This window comes from Dasypus novemcinctus, chromosome 2, assembly GCF_030445035.2.
Source record: "Dasypus novemcinctus isolate mDasNov1 chromosome 2, mDasNov1.1.hap2, whole genome shotgun sequence".
NCBI classification, from domain to species: domain Eukaryota; kingdom Metazoa; phylum Chordata; class Mammalia; order Cingulata; family Dasypodidae; genus Dasypus; species Dasypus novemcinctus.
Window position 1 is genome coordinate 152,647,817 of NC_080674.1, and position 23,465 is coordinate 152,671,281.

The following is a 23,465-nucleotide window of genomic DNA, read 5'->3' on the forward strand; positions in this document are numbered from 1 at the left end:
AGGTGTTTGCACCATCCCTGGCTTCTACCCCCTACATGCCAGTAGCACACCCCTCACCCACTGGTTGTGACAACCAAAAATGTCTCCAGACATTGCCAAATGTCCCCCATGAGAGCAAAATCTACAGCAGTTAAGAATCACTGGTCTAAATGAAAGCAATGTGATTGGAGCAGGAAGTGAAGGGAGCCGGATAGGAGTTGAGGCTGGAGTTGAGGATGGAATAGCTGGCACAGAGCCTTGTGGGATTCCAGGGTTAGTTCTAAAAAAGAATAGGAAAGTATTGAAGGTTATAAGCTGAGGTGTGACATAATCAGATTTTTTCCTTTGAAAAAGATTGCTCAGGCCGCTGTGTTAAATCATTTTCCCAAGATGGTGGCCCCCTGACTACCCTAACTCCAAATCCCAGGCTATTAACCAATGAGCAGAACTATCCCCAGGGTTTATTGTACTAAAATGTATATCATGAGCCCTTGCATTATGTCCTGGAGTAAAAATTCTGTGGTCCTCACATACAAAGCCAGACCATTGCCCTGGGACCAAAAATAAAGCAAAACAAAATACCCAGAAAATAAAACAAACACATATAATGGAAAACACAAAAACAAAATAGCAACAGCAACAAAACAATAAAACCAAAAACCCAGAAGTGAGCTCTAGAGAAAAATAGGCAGCAATCCTCTGAGGTCCTCTACCTCATCAATGAACTCTGAAATTGCTCATCCACCCATTTACCACCATTTACAAGACAGTTTAACACAATGGTTTACATAATTAGGTAGAATGAATATGTATCCTGAAGTGCTGGGGACAGTCCTACTGTCTCATTTCATGCCTGATTACCAGTACGATGATTAATATTGCCCTCTTTTCAGTCTCAAAAATAGTTTATCAACTAGCTTGGTTAATAAATTATATAGTTATACTCTCTTTAAGCTACGTTATCCACAAAACTTAGTTTTAGTCATCCACAACATACAATAATCCATCACTTCATTGAGTTGGTAATTATGTTTCCAAAAATTCTAGTACTCTTGTCTCTTCCAATGTTTTTGCTTCCGCCTACTCAATAGAGACATCACTTTCAGATTTGAATGAAATACAAAAAAATTTGCACGTTAAACATACCTGCGTAAGAATGAATTATGGAATACAGGTTTTATTTAAATTCTGCACCTGTCTTTGAAAACAAATTGCCATATTTACTTGATTTCATCCCCACCATCTCTACCCTAATGGTGAAGCCAAATAAGAAAACTGAATCATCTTAATAAATCTGCCATATTATATGTTTGACTTTGAAACATAACCTAAGATATCCTGCGGAAGCCCCTTTGGGATTTTGAGAACATCAGTCAATTATGTGACTAATAGGTAGCCCTTCTTTTTTGGAAACTTTCTTTCAGTGTTACTTCCTTACCCCAGGACAGACCCTAGAAAGTTACATTAAAGAAAACCTGGTAAATGTGCTGAAATCTGTTAAAGTCATTGAGCTGGTTTCATTAGGAACAGAAAGCCTCTACCAGATCAAGAATGATGGAACATGAAATGGTCCTGTAACAGCTGTTTAGTCCTTCTGGGAATCTAATATATCCAATCACCATATTTTTAACAAAAAAGGAAAGAAAATTCTAGTCATGAATAAAATGTTTAAATCTGTTTGAAAATCCTGCTAATATCCATATGAACACATAATTCATAAATAGAATAAAACTACCTTTTCTTAGGATAACTATGAAATTATACTTCGATATTTGAGTCCCCCTCTTTCTTCTCTGTGTTAAAGAAAAATTGGGCCAGAAAGTTATGGTTTGAATAAGGGCAGTTTTCCCCTGTCAAAACTCTACACTTATATCCACAAACACCAAATGAGGTGTTGAGCTGTTATGATGTCAGGGTCAACAACGAAACTTGATAATTCTGTTAAACAGCAACGCAAGTGCTGGAGGTCAGGTTTCACTGTCTGTGTGCATATTGATAATGTAACCCCCATATTCCAAATATGACAATTATATTTCCTAAAGATTATCCTTTGTCCCATAGAAAAAGTTTTCTCAGACCTTCATATTAAATGTGCTATTCAAGTTCTGCTTTTGTCATTTCAATTTTTTTAATGCTGACCAATAAATTGTTATTTTGGAAAAGACACATTTGCCTGTAAAAACATTAGGATACTATTGTATAGAACCAGTTTAAAGAGGTAAAAAATTCTAATTCTGGATTTAATATTTATTCTTGGGACTTTGACTTCAATATTGCAAGTGCTGCATGTTGTTTTTAAAGTCTTTTAAAGGTAACTTTATGTTTTAATGGAAATACTGTAAATATTTCCATTGTAGACAGCACAGGCATTTTTAAAATGACAAATGAAAAAGAATCTAATATTAGGTGAAAGGATATTGTGGCTTGTAGTAAGAATTTCAGTGACAGCACTGGAAGTTCTGTATCTCAACTTAGTGGAAGGGAAGATAATGTAGAACACATTATTAGAGGACTGGTACTGGGCTCTAGTGGTGACAAAGCCACTCATGCCATGTGGGCAAGTGAAGCATCTGAAAATATAACAGCTAACACCCTTGTATACTTACTGTGCACCAGGCACTACTTAAAGCACTTTGCACATATTAACTCTATTACTCCTCATAATAGCCTGAAGAGGTAGGTACTGTTATTACTCCCAGCCACACACAAGGAAACTGAGCACAGAGTCAGAGATCGTTAGGCTAGGAAGTAGTAGACCTGAGATATGAACCTTAATTCGGGCTCATGAGTCCTTGTGCTAAATGACTAGAATGTGTATTTATTGTTTTACAAAATGTGAATATGGAAAAAGGAAGAATTTCTTATCAATCTACTACTTTATGTTACCTGTGTTTACACTAACTAATGAATTAAATATTGTAATTAGACATTTGGTAGTGGCATCTACATCTCCAAATGTGTGTATATTCAGGTTGACAAATTTTTTTTGGTAATATTCTTATTAGTCAAATGATGGATCACCTTACGTTCATGAACTTTAATACAGCATGGTGGTTATGGCGGCAAGCTATGGAGCCAGACTGCCTGGATTTACATCTTCTACCATGTAATAGCTGTGGACCTTGAATAAGGAACTTAAACTCTTCTTGCCTCACTTTTCTTTCTTCTTTCTTAATTTTTTTATTCTTAAGACAATTTAGATTACATAAATGTTATTTAAAAAACAAAAGGGATTTCCTTATGCCCCACTCCCTCCCTCCTCCACACTTTCCCACATCAACAACATCCCTCATTAGTACGGTACTTTTGTTAAAATTGATGAACGCATATTGAAGCATTGCTATATGGATTACAGTTTACATTATTGTTTACACTCTGTCCTGCACAATTTTGTAGGTTATACAAAATATACAATGGCCTGTGTCCATCACTGCAATATCAGGACAACTCCAGTGTTCCAAAAATGCCCCCATATTACAGCTATTCTTCCCTCTCCCATCCTCAGAACTTCTGGTTCTTGCCTCACTTTTCTCATCTTTAAAAGCAAAGTAATAACAGTACTCATCTTATGTGGTTGCTAGGAGATTATATGAGAGAATGCATGTAAATATCAATACATAAGTACAAAATACTCAATAAATGTTGGCGATTTTTAGCATTGCTGAGTCTACGTACCTACAGAAACAATAAGATTTTGTCAGAAACCAAACTGGACATTTGAAAATCTGCATTTGAACAAATTACTTCTGAGATAAATTACACACATGCACCCTTAGTCTGCCCTGCAGATTTTGTATTATTTTATAATTTACCTCTTGATGCAGTGGAGTGCATTAAAATTATGCTCATTTCATCTTCTGTCCAAGATTTTCAAAATTGGACCTGTCTGCATTGTAATTTTTAGTCTTACAAATATCTTTTGATGATAAATATTAGTTGAAAAATCACCCATATGTTATAACAGTTGTAGGTGAAAATTGTGAACAGTGCTACCAATAATTGATTCTATTGATGTTTCATCCTATTTCAAACCCTAAACATTATTCATCTTTCTGCTTTTTCTCCTTTTCCCTTTTCTCTTCCCCTAACACACAAAATTTAATTTAGCAGAATACAGTGCATAAAATGAATTATGATGTGGAAAATGTTCATTTGCAAAGAAAGAAAATGGTAGTATCCCAGACCAGTGAAACAATTGTCATAAAATTTTCTAATGTATGGTGTTTCTTAAGACCATAGAGGCATCAGGTTTTATAATAATCAACCAGAGGGCAGTCTAGAAATTACTGCAAATATATTAAATTGTAATCAGGCACTTTTCATATTTTTTGTTAGAATTCTTCATGACCCTCTCAGTTACAGTTACTTCAAACTACCACTGCTTATCATTACAGCTTTACTATTTGCTGTTATAAAGAATGTCATATTAAACTATGTTTTATTATAAGACAGTATTTCCAGGGTATTTACCGTCCTGAGAGCTTTAAGTCAAATAAATTTCCATTCTTGTTTTAACTTTACAGCTTGCCTTTTGTAGCACACATGCCCAAGTGATCACATTCTAATTTTTCATTTCGAGCTGATGTTCACATTAATGCCTTGAAAATAATAATGTCTTGACTGAGTATGACATAGGTCACTGGGCATGTGACAGGTTAGCACTGAGGGAGAGCACCCTACCTTGTTGCTTGTGTGCAGCATGTACATCTAGTTTATTTGTTTATCAATATTGTTACTTTATTTAGTTCTTACCCAAAGGCTGGAGGATGTGTTTCTGACCTGAGGATGGAGACAATGTCTCTGTCATCCAAGTTCTGTGCATTATGTAGAAAAGCACTTAAAACTGCCTGTCACAAACGCATATTAAATAATCTTCATTTTGTGACTCATAATTATTGTAAATATATAAATAAGACAAATAAGCAAGCGAAAGGGAACTACTATATGCGAAGCTCTTACACTGTGCCAATTGCTGTCCTGGGCTTGTAACACATGTGCATTGTCTCATTTAATGTTCATAACATTCCTTTATATAGAGGTTGAACTATATGGAATTACCAGTATTTGCCTATTTTTGGCTCACAGAAATGGCAATTGCATATAGTTCAACCTAAGAAGCAGTGTTATCCTCATTTTACCAATGGATAAACTGTGGCTTACCAAGTTTAAGGAGCTTGTCTACAGTCACACAGTTAGCCTGTATATATGTGCCTATGCATGTATATATGTTATGCACATATTTTATAATTGGTGTTTAAACCAGAGTCCATCACCAATGCCCTATGCTCTGTTCATTGCACCACTCTACTTCCAATGTCCTCACAAAAAAAGTTTGAAAAATAAAAAGCAGGAGGTATGAAAAAAGAGATTTTTTAAAAAATCCCAATATTTGCCCATAGTAACTCTGATGCTGGCATATCCACGCTTTCATTGTAACTTGTGCAGAAATGATTGAAGAGAGAAACATCTCACTGCTGTTGGAGAATGGGAGGAACAGGACTAATCTGATAGTTTGAAAAAATTGCATTCAGCCTTATGATCTTACTGGCATTCCTCTGCACAGAAAAAAGACTCAGCCTTTGGCTGCACACATGCTCAAAACAGCGGAGATCTTAAAATTTTCTGATTGTTTTCATTTTGATCAGTTATTCATGGTAATGTTAGTTTAGTGTCATTGTGGCAAATAGTGATAAACCTTTTGAGTCAAATCCATGGCAATGGAGTCCTCCAACTTCATCCTTTTGGAAGTCTAGGTTAATTCTTGGCCCAAAGTAAACCCCTGCGTTGAGTTTAGAGTCATTTCTATGTTCTTAGAAAGAGAAATGCTGGAATGAGTTCTTCACCAGATTTCTTTAAACAAAGTGAGAAGCCATCAGATTACAAATGAGAACAAGCCTGTTAAAATGAAAAATGTTAATGTATAAGAGTACCAGTTCTTAAACAATGGTGTTATATTAATTTTTGTATTTATGTATTGTATTCTTTAAAATATGGAGTGGAACTTTAAAAATAGATTCTTTGTAGACTTTTCAATTTCCTTTCATGGAAGGAAAAGTTACTATATCCTAACCACAATGCTTCTCAAGTACTTAAGTAAGATTTTTTTGTTGTTGTTATTAAGACTACTAATTATATTGCTAAGTAAATTATTTTCCTCAAATGAGGATTATTTTATTGTAAAATAATTTCAGAAACATGTGAAATCAAGTTATTATTAAATTCTGCAAATTTAGATCTGGAACTCAAAGACTAACATTTGCCTTTCAATTTTGTATCAAACAGTCAAGATGTTTTTGTGTCTCCCCCTGCAGTCTTAAATTTACAGAATTTAATGAAAATCATAAACCCCCTACTGTCTGAGATAATGAAATTTCCCCCAGAAGATAGTATAAATATTTCTTGACTTTTGCTAAGATTTTATTTTAGCATGATTAACATCATTTAAAAGATTATTGGATTTTAGATTTATAAAAATCATTTCTTTCCTGGACTCTCTCTAATAGTTCTTCCTTTTATTTACAAAATCATCTTCTATGCTAAATGTTGTAATTTCCAACACATTCTTTTTTCAGTCTCTGACAATTAAAAGTCTGAGGTTCACATTAAAATTTTGAGAGGACCCTGGAAAATTAGACTGAATTCACTGAATAGCTTGACAGTTAATAAAAATAGGCTGATCTTAAAAAAGAAAAAAAATAGGCTGGTCTTCACATCCAGATCACAACAGCAAGTATCCAAAATATAGCCAAACTGCCCTTTGTTTGAATTAAAGCTGTCAAGAACCTGGAAATCATTTGTTCCTCACCCTCTGATTTTACAAATGAAGAATTGAGGGTCAAGAGATGTTAGGAGATTTAATCAATTTTACCAATATGACTATTGTCAGTTTCACCATTGTATCTTTTCTCTGCCTTTCAGATGGTAGATTACAAAGATTAGACGGTATATAAATGAGTAATTGTAACCATCTAATTACGTCTGAAGCCTTAGGTTAGAGGTCATGTCGTACTTACTTTTGCATCCCAACTGTAGGACATAGAATAATATTGTTTGGAATATGTATTCATTTATTTAACAAATATATGTTGAGAATCACTATATATGACAGACAGACTCTGTCTCTGCCTGAAAAAGTCCTCTTCTCCCATCCCCTCTGCAGGTGGACTGCAAGTAAGCTGCACCCAGATCGCTGTTGGAGAAATGCTCCTGTTCGTCAGTGCTTCCAGCATGATGAGGTCCCTACCGAGCTTCCATCCAGCCAGTCTGCCATTCCGTGTTTGTGAACCGGAAGGTCCAGAACAGGAAAAGCCTCTCAGGTACAGACCAGCTGCTTGCAAGAATGTTTATAGTGACCTGCCAAGGGATGTCCTTCTTGTCAGGGATACTGACTCCCTTAAAGAAGAAGCCTTCATCTGTCTTTAAGACCTCACAGTCCCGAGCAAGAGTACACATGGGATCAAACATTGACTGACAGCCTATCTCAAGACTCTTTTTCAATGGTGTGTGTGTGGTGGGGAGTGAGGAGAGGAGTTGGGTGAATTCATGCCAGTGGGAACCCACAGAAGCATTAATCCCTGGCAGGTTACTTTCTTAAATTCTTCTGCCTGATCTCTGATGACAATTATCCTCTGTTGCTGTGTAACAAACCACTTCAAAACCGAGTGGCTTAAAACAACAACAGTAATATTTATTTTGCTCACAAATCTGCATTTTAGTCAGGGACAGCTCATTTCTGCTCTACACAGCTTCAGCAGGGGGGCTTGAAGATGGGGGTACTGTATTCATCCAAAGGCTCGCTCACGCACTGTTAATGCTGGCTGCTGGCAGAGACTTCAGCTTTCAACGAACCTCTCTACATGGCCTCTCCGTGTGGCCTGAGCTTCTTCAAAATATGATCCCTGGGCTCCTAGAAATAGTGGCCTGAGACAGAGTCAGTCAGAAGCTGTATCACCATTTCTTCACCTTCCTTGGAAGTCACACGGCATCTTTTCTGTTGTGTTCTACTGCCTGGAAGCAAGTCATTAAGGCCAGTCAATGAGGGAATTTGACTCCACTGTTTCATGAGAAGAGCGTCAAAGAATTTGTGGACCTCTTTTAAAACTACCACACCCATCATAGGATTTAAGTGAGAAAAGAAATAGCTTACATTTTCTTTTGTGGTAAGAGAGGAGAGGCTGATGATCCAGGTTAATATCAATGAATAAATAAATGAAAGAAAGGGTTCAAAATATGTATTAGATTCTGACATGTGAGTAGAGGGCTATTGTAAGATTAGATATTCTTGATGTTTTTGGTTCTATAGACATGGCCTTACTGTTATTATATGAATTTACTTCATTTACTAAGAAATATTCTTCTTTTTCCATACTGTTATTCCAGATAAAGGCATGGTCTCTAAATCAAATTTACTCATAGAACAAAGCACATTTGGATAACAGTTTTGTAGAATTCTGTCCCTGTAATGAGTCACATATTTGCTATTTGCTTGTTTTTTTCATGAAGCACAAAGGATGACTCTTCTTTTTGTTTCTAGAATTTCATATCAGTCAAATGTCTACATCGTGCTCTTTTTGCCCCCTAGTGGTATTTTATGTCATTGTTCCATATTTTGCATTTAATTTTTAAATCTTCTGGAATATAGGAAGGAAAAGCACTACTCCATCTCCCCTGTCACCACTATTCCATTTGTATACCATTTTATAGATGAAGAAAGTAACATCCAGGAAACTTCAGAGACTGGTTCAGTGTCACATATCCAGTCATATGCAGGAAATTGTATATTGCTGTCCTCTCCCACCCAACTAGCAATAAGCCCCATTGGGCAGAGCAGTCTTATTCACTGGTGAACAAGAACAGTGCCTGGCAAATGGTAGGTGTTTGGTAACTATTCGCTAAATGATATAAATAAATGAATGCATGAATCAAGACCAGAACTTGTATCTACTTTGTACCATGTGGTCTTTCTGATCATCCTCATTATAAATCATTCATGTAGCACTTGATACTTGATACTTGATTCACACATACTTCAGGTCTCCCTTTGCTTGTTCCATAATTGGGTTTATTACATTATCACTCATTTTTTATTCACATTCGTGAGTACCAGCTACCTGCAGAGCTACCAAAAGATACTTGTAATTCACCAGGTCCCTCCTCTGTATGTGGAAAAATTTCAGCTAACAATGTAATAAGAGCCATTTTCCCTATTTTATTTTTTTTTTGCATCTGCTTGTTGTTTGCTCATTGTCTTGCTCATTGTTTTTGCTTGTCTGCTTGTTGTTTTTGCTCATTGTCCGTTCATTGTCTGCTTATTGTTTTTTCTCATTTTCTGTTTGTTGTTTTTGCTTATTGTCTGTTGTTGTTTTTGTTTGATGTCTGCTCATTGTTTTTGCTTGATGTCTGCCTGTTGTCTGCTCCTTTGTTTGTCTTCTTTGGGGGGCACCAGGAACTGAACCTCGGACTTCCCATGTGGGAATCGGGCACGCAACTGCTTGAGCCACATCCACTCCCTCCCTATTCTATTTTTGATACACTATATCTCAATTTATTTCCAATTTGAAAAGTAATCATGATAAAATAAGAACTAAAACTTGAATTGTGCCTGTTTATGTACCAGGCACTATCCTAAATGCCTTACATGTATTAACTTATTTAATCCTCAGAATATCCTTATAAGATGGATTCTATCACTGTTATCCTGGATTTAAAGAGGAAGAAATGGAGGCACAGAGAGGTAAGTGACTTGCCCACAGTCACATGACTGCTGAGCAGTCAAGCCAGAGTTGGAACCTAGGCAGTATAGCTTTAGGGTCTGTGCAGTTAACTACATTACTTGCCTTTCTGGCATCCAATCAACCCCCTCTTAATATTTTTTTTCAAAGAAAGTCTTGCTTTATTTAAAGATACAGTATGTTATATTTAAACAAGAATGTTTAACCCTGTAGTTTAGCTTTGGGATGCCCCAGTGGCTCCCAAACTTTGTTGCATATTGGAATCCTTTGTGTTTTTTTTTTTTTTAATACTGATGCCTGGTTTCCACCTCTAGATATTCTAATTTAATGAATATGGCATGCCACTTGTGCATCAGGATTTTTTTAAAGTTCCCACATGATTTTAATGTATAGCCAAAATTGGGAACCACTGATGCATGCTTATTTAAGAAGGGAAGTTGGGGGAAGAAGGTTACCTATTAGATAACTCGATCATATTCCTTTAAAAGCAAGAGGGTCTTTGTGTACCTGCATGGGGGGGGGCAACTCAGTTATGTGATAAGAAAGAACTCTTATATAGCCTTGTAGGAAAATTTGAAAGATAGGGGAGAAAAGAGTTGGATGGTGTTCTGGGAAAATCTAGTCTATGGAGTTTGAAGGTTGTGGTGAATCTATTTTGACATTTTATGTTACTCAAGATAGAAATGCAAAAGAAGTAATAGAGAAGGGCTAGAGAAAAATCCATTATGTTCGTAAAACAGTGAATGATAGTGTCTTTTAGAGCTTATTTAGTTTAACTGCCAGTCTTGAATGGGTTAGTGCAAAATGGCATGAACAAATATTTCACATTGTTACTAATGATTGGACACAGCTTTCTGAAGCAGTTGAACCATTAATATGGGCTACATTACTGCAATTTCTTTGCCTTCTCTACTTCTTCCTGATTGAACATAATCTTCCAGGGCTCCCCTGATTGGATGACCCTGTCCTTTTCAGATGGATGATCATCCAGACACTTAGAAGAGTGTATGTGGGACCACTCTGCTCTCTGGAAAGTGGATTTCAACTCGGCTGGTGCTCTCATGAACAAAAACTGAATCATGATTCTCAATGGAATAATGTCCCCCAGTTCTGGACTACTGGCCACATGTTCACTTCTTCTGAATGACCTCAGCATTTGTAGGATTTTCCTAAATCAGATACTCATCTGCAGAATAGACCCACAGCAATTCCACATGCACAAAATCATCAGCAAGGCAATTTTTTCACCTTTACCAAGACATCATATGAGACTGGCAGTGTGGATAAAAAGTTCAGTTGCCCTTTGGGCAATAGCTTCAGTGTTTTCAAAGACAAAATCTAAGCATTCAAAATAAAATAGCAACATGCTAGCAATGAAACATTTTACCTCCTTCATGTACAGAGAACAAAGCACAGCAGACTTTCCTAAGCTGGATAGTGACCCAGAAAAATCCTCTTGATGTCTGGTGATGGTTATGGCCTCTGTAGCATCTCCCATTGAAGTCAGTAAGGATTGCACTGCATTTCCCATAATACCATGGGCTATCTTTAGAGCTGAAATTACAGTTTACTCAGCTGCTGGTGGGAATGAACTCTGACTAGAAATGACCTTTGTTACAGATTGGTGCAATTTATACAGCAAGTTCATGGCTGCCACATTTCTTCTCTGCCCTTCAGTAAGAGGCCCAATTACCTGACTTGCATCTCCTCATATGAAGAGCAGCTCAGAGTTTACACCATATACCTGGGTAGTCTTTGTCGTGTTTTTGGACATAGCTTAAGTGAGGTTTGCATCAACAGCAGCCACATTTAGTTGACTTGCTATCATTTCCTAGATTCTGTCAAGTTCATCAGAGGAAGGAGGAGTATGACCACCAGGGGGAGAAACCAAGTTGATAGTATCAAAGAGTAGAGATAAGGACTTTGATAGATAAGCAGCTTCATATGGTTGCAATGAGTCTTTCAAAACCTTTCTGCATAATAATCCAGCTTTTCTGATATGGTATGTCTTGTGTACCATCTTCCATGTGCTGTGGGTCAAAATAGAGGCCTGTAGTCCCACTTGCATTAAAATTCCCTTGAATATTTAGACCATATTGTGAAAGTGCTTCTCTAAGTCATTACAAAGTTGCAATAATTGAGGGTATTCTCCTTCAAGTGCCTGTTTGAAAAACTTAGAAGAATTTGTTGCCATCTGAAATTAAGAGAGGGCTTTAGTAATTTATTGTCCTTTTTAAACTATTTCTTCTGTGAAAACAAATGTGAGAAACAGGATCTCTCTTCTTGGCTTATACATTTTTCATATGTTGTACATGTACACATACAGTACAAATATGATCCATAAATTTCTCCATGTTGGTCCAAAGGAAAGTATGAAGAGCTGCAGTGTTTCCTTGGGTTAGCATGGTAAATCGTCCTAGGCTCCCTCTCACAGCTGACTGGGAAGACTGAGTCAAACGCTGATGTCTAAAGCACTGTTTATATTTTCTTCTAAACTGGCAGAATATCCATCCACAACACTGGTAATAGTATCCTTCAAAGTTCCAAGATCACAGAACACCTGAAAAGCTGTTCCCATTGGGTTGGATTCTGAATCTTGAAACCCTGCTCTACAAGGTTCTTGGCTTGATTTTCCACCCCCCGGTCAAGCTCTTGCAATAAAAACTAGACTGTTTTTTATTACTTCTATTCTAGAAAGATCTATTCCATGAGAAAGATAATCAAGTTCATTGACATGCTGAGCAGCTTTAGTTATCTCTCTACTTCCCTCTTGCTGTTGTCCTTGGCATCTTTTACTGAGAAACAAAATGCATTATTATTCCCTGAAGCAACTCACAGGCAACCTGAAATCTTGCTAGTTGTACAGTATGGGCTACAGTATGGCTCAACAGTTTTTGCTTTCATCTTATCGACAGATCCCTGGGAGGCCCCAATACTTGTCTGTATGCTTCCTCGGCTGCTCAAAGGAGATATCATGAAGTGGGTTGGCTTAACCAATGGGAATTTACTAGATTACAGTTTGAGCACAGGAAAATGTCCAAATCAAAGCATCGTAAAGGCAATCCTTTTTTCTCCAAAAACCAGCTGCCACATTGCAAAGCACATGGAAGTGTCTGCTGATCTCTGCCTTCATGTCTGGTTTTGTTCCTTTTAGCTTCTTGCTTCCATGGCTTTGTCTCTCTCTCTCTTTCTCTCTTTTCCCACCTTCCCCCATACTTATTCCCTTTATAAAGGGCTCTAGTAATAGGATTAAGACCCATCCTGAATGAGGTGGGTCACACCTTAACTGCAATAATCTCACCTCCTGCTTACAATGAGTTTACATCAATAGGAATGGATTAACTTTAAGAATATATTTTTCTGGGGTTCATACAGCTTCAAGCCACTACACTGCATCATCTGAAGAATATACCAGTGTTTATCGCAATTTACCAGCCTCTTCCACTCATCCCTAGATTCTGCTCAGTGTTCCATTAGACTCCATAGTTTCAAAGTGATTGATTCAGATAGTTTCTGTCAGTTCAATAGTTGTTCTGGAGGATGGGCTGCTTCCTGGAGCTTCCTTCTCTTTCATCTTCCCACAATCCACCCATCAACGTTTTTGGATATTACCTACATATTTTTTAATGCCTTCCTGGACATTTTCTCTGCTCTTTTGTATAAATTTGAATTGCGGTTTACAGAAAACCAAATGCAAATTGATGGCATTTTAAGAGAGAATTAATTGGCCCCTAAGCATAGCTAGACCAGGGTGCAGCTGGCTGAACCAATGACTCAAACAATGTATCTTCCAACAGTCCTAACAAAAGTCCTCAAATCAGTTCTCTTTGACTCTGATGGAGTCTCTTACCTATTCCTGCAAGAACCATGGTGGCAGGGAGTGGGGAATGCTCTAATTGGCCAACTATGTCACATGCTCAGGCCCGGAACGAGGGCAGCATCAACATCACCTGGAGTGCACAAGCTGGGAGTGGAAGGGGAGTGGTTTCCATGCAGTTTTACTAGGTACCCATTCACATTTTATTGTGTGTTTTTTGTGGGGAGGTCAGGGGGTTTGTCCTATTTCCTCTCCCTTTTGGAACAAATCTGTAAGTGAAATTATTAAGGTTCTAAAAACCTTTTGTTTATAATGATTTGAGTAATAAAACAAAGGCAATAACAATAGCTAACACTGACTAATTACTATATATCAACACTGTCCTAAGTATTACATGTGGTGACTTGATCCTCACAAGGACTCCATGTAGTAGGTGTTATTATCACCTATTTTACAAGTGAAAGGAACTGAGGTGCAGAGGTCCCCGTGTGTCCCTGAAGGAGGGTAACTTGGCCTAAGTGACCCAGTTTTAGGTGGTGCACCGAGGATTCTAACCCAGGCATCTCCAGTACCTCTTCTCCACTCAATTAAAGGGAAACTGCTTGTCATGTTTAGAAATCGAAATCCACAAGAGAAACAGAAGGATGTCATCAGTTATGCCAGCACCTGATGTTTACTTCTAGGAAAAACCTTGGCGACCCTCATTTTGTCATCCTAGCAAATGCTTAGGGCTTACACTAGCATCTTGATCTATAAATATATAAGAACAAAATATATGATTATGTAGCTTATTGTACCTAGTATTGTGCTAGACTGATTTAAAAAAAAAAAAAAAGCCAAATGTTCCTTGTTCAGAGTTTAAGACAATGTGACTAAAAGTTAAAAAAAATCATGCTATCAGAACTTATCATCACCATCATAAGCATTAAGACTACAATATTTATAGTACGCTAATAATTATTCTGGGTTTGTAGTTTTATAAAACATAGTTGCAAAGTCTTTCTCAAAACTTTTCACCTCTAAAAGAAAGTAAAAGGAGTTTTTCACTAATTATTTAAAGCAAATACTAAATTCTTTTCTTGTCAACTCTCAAAAAACACAAAATATTAAATTAAATATTCCAAAAGTTTGTTAAAGGTTTAGTATCTTGCAAAAATGACTGAAGTAAGTGATATTTGCATTTTCCTTTAGTACTGTCATACTTTAATGCAGTGATAAATTTACACAAATTGGCATTTCTCTTTAAATGAGGTAGAGGGTCATCTATGTGCAGAAGGATTGGCTGGGAGAGGAGAAACTAGAGCCAGTGTTACTACTAACTAGCTAAGTGACTTTAGCCATGTAGCTTCCTTTAGCCTCAACTTTCTCAACTAACCAGTGGAGGAAAAACAACTAGAATGGAGATGTACTAATTCATTCATTTATTCAACAATAAATGAATATGTATTATGTACTGGGAACTGTGCCAGGTACTGGGGATGGGACTACAGCAATGACCAAAAATAAACAACATTCCTGCCCTTGCAGGGCTTACAATGCCAATATGAGAGAGAGACATGAATCAAATGCTTACTAACTAAATAATCCAAGGCCCTCTTAGGATTTTCACAGTAGTTCCTAAATTCTACATACACATAAACATAAAAGAATAGTTCCTAGAACACAAATCTTACATGTTTATTTGAAAGACGTTACAAATATCACTTCATTTCTCAGGTTCATAATTTTTCCAGATTGTTAACCGTGAATATTGGAACTACTTATGCCAATTTTCTACCTGTTAATGACGTAATGCATTTTCCTCACTCATTATTGTAATAATGGTTACTAGGCATATTGAGAGCATAATTTCAGGTAATATGTCAGTGTTTATTTTCATCTTATTTTTAGCACTGCCTTTTCTTTTTTAATCAGGACAGACTGAAAAATAATAGGGTCTTATCCTAAAGTCTATAGAAGCAGCTATGATGTCCCTGCTTCCTTCAAACAATATTTAGAGTTTCAAAGAAAAGAACTGATTACAGAGAGAGGTGTTGTTTATTCTTATAGCTATAACATAATTTCACTTGGGTGCTCCCTTCGGAGTTAAATTTTATCATTAGAGCACCTATGGGGGAAGCTGTGAGAACAAGATTTCTTCACTGAATGATCAATAACCTGAGGTTAGCAGGAGGTAGACTTTTTAATTACTTACTTGTTTATTACATTTCTTCTCTAGCCGTTTATCTCTAGATTGCTTCATATAACTGAAAGTCTTGTTTTTAATTAAATCTTCAGTAAAATTTCTGATTTTACCTATAAAAACTGTCCTATAGGTTCCAGATGTCCATAACCTTGGCAGAGGAGCCTATTTATTGAGCACCAACGAGCAGCCTTGTTTAGAATATTTTTACCAGCTGTCATTCTGCCTCAGGCTGAGATTTCATGAAAAGATATTTGCACAAGTCATTGTTCCACAGTTCCACAGGAAGTGGGTGTGGTTGGTTTAGTAGACAGTACTCTTCCTCCTGAGTCTGGCTTATACACACTGGTGGACTGAGAAACCATGTCTTGAGGTGTTTTTCATTAGGGAAGAACAGAGGCTCTGGTAAACTGCAGCCATTACGGGTTTCTTGCTCTTCGTTACAACAGCATGGCCACTATGAATATAGAAGAGACTCAACAAATGTTTGGTAGATAATGAGTTTATTCAAATCTTAGATTACATTCAAGTTTTTCTGTTGATGCAGTCCTTCTTGAAAAAATTGTCCTTTGACACTTTGGAAAAGCTAATAAATAGTTGCCTCATACCACTCACTGATTTACTGTTATTTAGTACTAGCGAGTCATCATGGGTCAAATCCTCATCTTCATTTTTCTCTTTTCTTTTAACTTTCTTTAGGGGTCCATGCAAATATAGTTGCAGTTGGTTTTAACAGTTTGATGTCTAATGGTGTTTACTGTCATGCATCTGGTGGGGTTGGGCTTTCTAACCCTAACCTCTTCTAATATAGCCTGTTTATAAATTCAAAATTATCTAATTCCATATCCAAATGTGCCTAGTTTCTAGAAAGCCAATTAAATAATATAGGCCCTATAGGTTTTAAATATTCAGGTAGGATGTAGACTGAATGTATATTCAAAGTTACATCCAGATGGAATGTGGGCAATATGTTAATTCAAGCTTACCTGGAGGGTAGGCCATATGTTAATTCAAGCTTACCTGGAATGTGGGCAATATAATAATTCAAAATCTATCTGGTACTCAGACAAACACTTAAAACCCTAAGAAACTAACAAAGAAAAGTTCTTTTTTCATAAAAGCACCATTTAACTCCTATATCCTCTGTATAAAAGGGACCCAGAAATCCTATTCAGGGCTCAGCTTTTTGGACAGGAGTCCCTGGACCCCACCAGTTGTAATAAATTTTTCCTTCTCAAGAATATTCCTGAGAACTGGCCTTTGATACATGATCACTGAATTTCTACTTCCACAACACTTCAACGCCTAAAAGATAGTAATACATAACCCAAAATGGTCAGACTAATGATTAGTAGGGGGATATTTTAACCTTTGGCAAATTTGTCACTGGGCAGCATCAAAATAAATGGAAGATTCTTCACTCTTTCCCAAACAACTTCAATGATGAGAGAAAAGCTTTAATAAGCAGGAAGTTAGCCAAAATGAAATGTAAGTGATTATATCTAAATAGAAACAAATATAGATAAAGAGCAAGTGTCTAATCATATATAAGGTAATTATGAAGAGCAAGGACTGAATTAAGGGTAGGGGTGGAGGAGATGGGGCAGGAGGGTGTGTGAAATTTGAAAACACCAGATGGGTGATTGTGATACCTTCCTTCCCAAGCAAAACCTAACCTCTTCAGACATACACACAACCCTGAACTAGAGCTTGAGGCAAGTTCTAACCTTCCTACACAGAAGTGCCCAAAGGAAGATAAAGGGCAAATAATTACAGTATAATCAAGGGCAAACCCTGAAGTCTTGTTAATGTTTTGTACTCATGTGGGGCCCTGGGTGACATCAATTTGCAAACACTTTGATATGGATGATGAGTAACAATGATAACAAAGCACTCAGACTTTTCAGACCTTCTAAATTATGCCAGATTCTACCTTACACTTAAATCTGCTGGAGTAACAGTTTGGAAATCATTGAAGGCACAGCTCTTAATTTTCTTGGGGAATACACACTGTTTTGAAATTTTGAGGAAGTCTGGAATCTTTGGAAAATGCCAAACAGATATACAGACTTTTGCATACAATTTCAGGAGATTCATGAGCTTTGTGAAGTACATATGTGCACCTAGATTAAGAGCTCAAAGTTTAAAGCAAATTGCATTATGTGGTTTGGAACAACTTGGAATAAGGTTTCATGTGTAAGTGACTATGACTAGTCACCTTCACAAAACAGAGCCTTGAGTTTTCCCAGGTGGGTTGCCACACCCCACCCCTTTCTCTTCCACTGTACCGTGGCAGTTAACTAGGTTAATTCACTTAATTGTCAAATTCCTTACACGTTCTGAGGGTAGCTAAGGTAGATGGCAGTGTTTTTTCCTCCTTCCTTCTCCAGAGTGGTTCTGAAGATTTTACTTGGTCCTTGTGTCAGAACTACCTATTGCGTGCAGGATGAGGCTGAAAAACCGCAACCTGTAAAGACAATACTGGGGAAATCCACAGGAAAGATGCTTTAGAAGAAACTGCAGATTCGTTGTGGGTAACCATGCCCAGAGCCCAAAGAGAGCAATGAATTACATAAATACAAATGAATATGTCTGCATTTTGATGACCCATCCCCACCCGCAGTCAAGCACTTACTCTTTCCTCTTTGTCTTCTTAACTCTACCTCTATTACAGCTCCTATCACTGCTGTGTTTTTTCTGTAGAATTATTTGTTTATGAATCTCTCTCTTTCTAGACCATGAGCAATTCTAAGGCAGAGTCCATGACTTTTTTTAATCTCTGTATCCCAATACAGTGTCTGGGTTAAGAGTGCAGCCTTTGGAGTCAGACTCTGCATTCTAATCCTTGCTCTGTACTTACAAGTAGGATCATTCCGGTAAACGATTTAACTTATCTCAGTCTTGGTTTCCTTCTTTCCTTCTTTTGCTGCCTCACTTTCCTTTGTACTTTAAAGTGTCACACTAATAAGGTTTATTGTCAAGAATAAATAAAATGGCACTTAGCACATTGACAGTCCCTAAGCACCTATTCAGTACTTGATATCTATTATTATACCTGTTTTCATTACTGATGATGGCTGAATGAACATGACTTTCCTTACTATATAGTTCACCTGCAAGGAAAAGCCTTTTAGGCCCAAACTGTGGAAAAGCACTTATTCTTATCTCTTTCCTTATACCCTTTGTCCCCTTTGCTACTAACACCCTCTTCCCTTACCTGGCAAATTGCTATCTTCCTCAAAGTCCTTTATTTTTTTCTCCATTATACTGATTATTTTCCATCTGTTTATTTATTGATTTTCTAGACTTCAAGTTCCAGAAAAGCAGAGGCTTTGGCTGTTTTGTGTCCACTGGTGTATCCTCAATGCCTAGTGCAGTGCCTGGCACATAGACTATGCTCTAAAAGTATTTATTGAATGAATGAATGAATGAATTGACATACACCACAACACATACTAGAACACACATGAAGCATCTGCACTGCCTGCTGTAGATGAGTTTTACTGATTGGCCACCAGTGCTATGCACTGGCTGTATGCTTCCCTACTCTTTGCCAAATAGTCATAGAATGGCTTCTCCTTTTGATGTGGGCTATGGGTGGAAGGCTCTTTGTCTCTTCAGAGATAACTAAGTTGTTTGACTTGTGGGTGTGAAACGGTAAGAGGCTGCAGTCCTGCTCTTAGGGACCAGCAGGCTCCAGTCCCAGGAAATGTTTAACAAAGCAAGGGCTATAAACTTTAAGTATTTAGGGGAAATGCAAAAACCAAGGCTTATCTAAAATGTCTGGAGTCCTTGCTAAAAGCTTACCTAAGATGTGAAAGAGATATATGCTAATTGAAGCCTATTGAGAACTGAAACAAAGGGACCATTTGGCCTTTCCTCTCTGTATAAAAGACGTTTGAAAATCTTGTTCGGGGCTCGGGATTCAAACAGAAAGCTCCCGAGTCCGGCCGGCCGTCAATAAACCATTTTTCCTTCTCAAAATCATTCCTGAGTCCTGGCCTCTCTATACTCAAATAATTGAACTTCTCTTAAATTCCACAACATTAATGGCGACCGCGAAGGGACAATAAATGAAGGCCAGAGACGGTAGCATTTTGCTGCCCCTTCCAAATCCCCGAGGAAGCCGGGAGGACTCGGGTGAACCCCAAATCTGGGCGCCCCTGGATTAAATTTAATCCAGAAAAGATGTGGGCTCCACCAGAATCTTCCCGACAAAATCGAGGGGCAATGGAAGGTCTGAAGAGAAAGATTCTGGGAACGAAAAAGAGCTCCGAACAGGGAAGAAGGTAAGACTCCCCGGGTGAGCAGAGTCTGGAAGGCCCTAGCTTTAATTGCTAGGAAGGGGAGGCTGATCACCTCCCGAGAGAACCCTAGTAGCCCCAGAAGGCTGGGGGGAAGCCGTTCTCTCTAGGCTTGGGAAAAGGAGGAAAACCGGGGAAAAGCCCTGGTGTTTTGGGTTTGTCTAACTGCATGTTAGAATCTGGTACTGGTCTTATATCCACTAAAGGAGTGGAGTCTCGATTTTAATAGGAAGGGTATTTATAGGTTCGAGTCCTAATATCCTGGAAATTGGTCTAGATTAAGGAAAACAAAACTTGGTTACAGGAAAATGGATCGGCTTTTCTGGTGGAGCTTGGTCTGGGTGTAAAGTTTAAACAGTGGAAAAGTCTAGCTGAAATCTTTTGTTATGGTGCTAATTTGTGAATGAATTTGCTTTATACCAAATGTTAAGTGTTCTGAGGTTTGTGATGGCTGTGGGGGCAGCCGTGGTGAAAATAAATATATAAACTTGTGAGTCAGATTAGTGACCTTTGTGCTTCTGTCTGTGTCAGCTCAATGTTAGTGTTGGAGTTGTGTCCTTACATGAAGTAGAATTACAGCTGAGCTGGAGCCCTCCCTTGCCATTGGCAAGGGGGTGAAATGATTCTGGGGCAAAAGCTGAGGAGTCTAGATGTTTGTGCATGTTCTGGTGTCTTGTCTCTGGTCTGGCCCTTTGCCGGGGCTTGGAGGCCATCTGTGTCCGCGCCAAGCACCCAAGTCTGTTGGGAATGTCCCAGTCAGGGCGGCTGGGTTCCTGGGAGAGTTGCCAAATTTGAGTAGGTTCTGTCTGCCCATTTTGGCTGAAAGCTGGAAAGGGGGGAGCGGCTTGCCCCTTTCCAGTGAGTCCACCCTTCTATTCATAAGCCGCATTCCTGTTTGTTGTGCACCCGACTGCCTGGAAGGGGGGGAAGTGAAGGAGGTGAAAAGCAGAATCAGAATAAATGCAGTAAAGTTCCCTCCTTAGGGTGTCAAAGCCAAAATACGTTTGCATTCTGCTCAGGTTCTTAGAAGGTATTGTAGTAACCTTAAGTAAGAGAATGTTCTGTGAAGGTAAAATTTGTGTTAAGGGTATAAATATAAAAGTTTTACAAAGCATTGTTTAAGGTATTTAAGTGGCTAATTGCAGAAAGTCATTATTTAACAAAACTGAATTGATAATAATAATAATAAAAGGCAATTTTATAACAAACTTATTCGGCAGCCAATCTCCCCTGCCAACTTGCTTCCAAAAAAACTGTTTCTGGTATTACATGCTACTAAGTATTTAAAGTGAAGAAAAGTTCATTATTTTAACAAACTTGGTTAGTATTAATGGCAATTATATGTTGCAAGACGTTTGCCTGGTAACTTAGTATGTGGGATATATGGAGTGTGTTTTTATTGTTAAGGCAACAGAAGATGATTTTGTCCTAAGATAAAATGATTGATTATTGGAAAGAGTAGAGTGTGGGACAGAACCTGAATGAATACTGAAAGTGTAGAAGGTTTGTGGAAGGGAAATTTTTATGATTAAATTGAGTAAGATCAATATACAAAGAAAATATTTTATCAATAGCTTCTTGTGCTTTAACCTCATCATATCCTCAATGTTTGAAGAAGAGTTCTTTTAAAAGAACATTTTATGTTCTAGAAATCAAATCCTGAAAAGTAGCCTTTTATTTCAAACTAACTGCAAGAGATTTATTCTTTCACTTTAAAGGAAAAATTAAAGTAATGGTTAAGTTCATTTAATATGTTATAAGTTGAATGAAAGGTATTTAAAGGTGTTATAAAATTAATAGGTTTTAAAAAATTAATAAAAACTGTAACTAAGAGTTAAAATCATTTATAAATGCATTTATATTGTAAAACAGTGGAAAGACAATAACTGAGATTATAGCTGGGTGAATTTAGCCTGAAACTATTATTTAAGTGTAAATTCTACACTAACCTTTCCTTTGTTTATGGTTGCTTCAGGCCTAACCTCGCCCTTTGCCTTTACCTGTGGTTATTTCATAATTGAGAAGAGCTGGGACATCACTGTCTCCTCTTCTGGTATTAGTAACCCTTTCTCTCATGAATTCAAGTGTAAACTAAATAAATTGCTGCCTGATAGAATAAGGTTAAATGACCACTGGAGTTTTATTATCTCCAAAACCAAAAGGGGGGTGGAGGGGGAGAAGTCTCCTGCCTTGACGGTCAGTGTTCCTAAGAGTGGCAATTCATGAGAGAAAGCAGTCTGTCTCCCTGAGGCTTCAAATAGCCTCAGTAAATATATATAAAACTAATCTTGTTGCTTATCCAAAATTCTGCTAATTTCAAGGTAAAATATAAAGTTCTAAAACAAAATGGTGCTAAGGCATTGAGAACATTTTGGTTATTACAATCCATTAAGTAAGAAAGAAAATTCTTGTGGTAAACTGCATGGTCATAGTGCAAATTAAGAAGAGTTTCAAAAGTCTTTGAAAAGTTTAAAGTAACTAAAGTCATGTTGTTGTGTCAAACTATTCATGTCTGCCTATTTGCTCAAATTGTTAAAAAATATGCAGTTATATTTATAAATATTCTTAAAGCCCAAATTGAACTAAGCAGGATGAAAAAGTCATAGAAATCTGATTATGGAAACAATTGGGAAAGGGCCTCCTCTTTGCAAGAGCTTTTAAGGCAAGACTAGGTGTGGCAGATTAAACCTATCTACTAGGCTAGGGAATTAAGAATCAGTTTGCCTGGTAATTTCCCAGTTTAAACCTTTGTCAGCCATAAATTGGAAAAAAAAAAAACAAAACAAAGATTAGGTTAATTTTCACAGAAGAAAAATGTTGATGTAACCCGGCGGCCTGCTGCCTCAGTCTCCCACTCCCGGGTTGGACAGCAGTGGAGGAGACCAGTTTAGGCCAGTCCTATGGGCAGTGGAAGGATGCCCAAGAAGGAGCTAACTAAGTCGGTGCCATTTCAGCACTAAATTCTATTCCTTATTTGACAAAGGGGGGGAGCAGGTAAAAACTAAAATGGTTGGAATGTGATAGAAGAAGCAGTTAAATCAAACTTTTGCGTGGGAAAGTTAAATCTCAGATAAGCTGTAACTTCTGAAGTATCCAATCTATGGAAAAACAGGAAGAGCTTGCATGCTAGGCTTAGGGGTATAAATTGTGTCATTTTTCTTTGTTCGGGGCACCAGCCATATCTGGCTCTGCGCCCCTTCTTGCAAGATTGAGAATAAAGTATTTTCTTCTCCACAATCTGGTGAGCCTTATTTTCTTCCAGAAGATTTCTTTCCAACAAAATAAGGTAATTAGTGGCTCTATTAACAAATTTCAGTAAGTAAAGGAAAGTCCATAAAAACTATGGAGAGATCTTTCCTGGGTTATGATTTTAAAAAATTAAGTAATTGTGTAATGTGTTTTGAAACCTGGAAGTCAGTATGCATGTGTTTTAAAACCTGGTAGTCAGTTAT

At 37.5% G+C, this 23,465-nt stretch overlaps 1 pseudogene; it reads right to left on the bottom strand.

The window, feature by feature from the left end:
- Positions 1-10,543: 10,543 nt before the first annotated feature.
- LOC101438085 (conserved oligomeric Golgi complex subunit 5-like) lies at positions 10,544-12,686 on the bottom strand (annotated as a pseudogene).
- Positions 12,687-23,465: the final 10,779 nt, after the last annotated feature.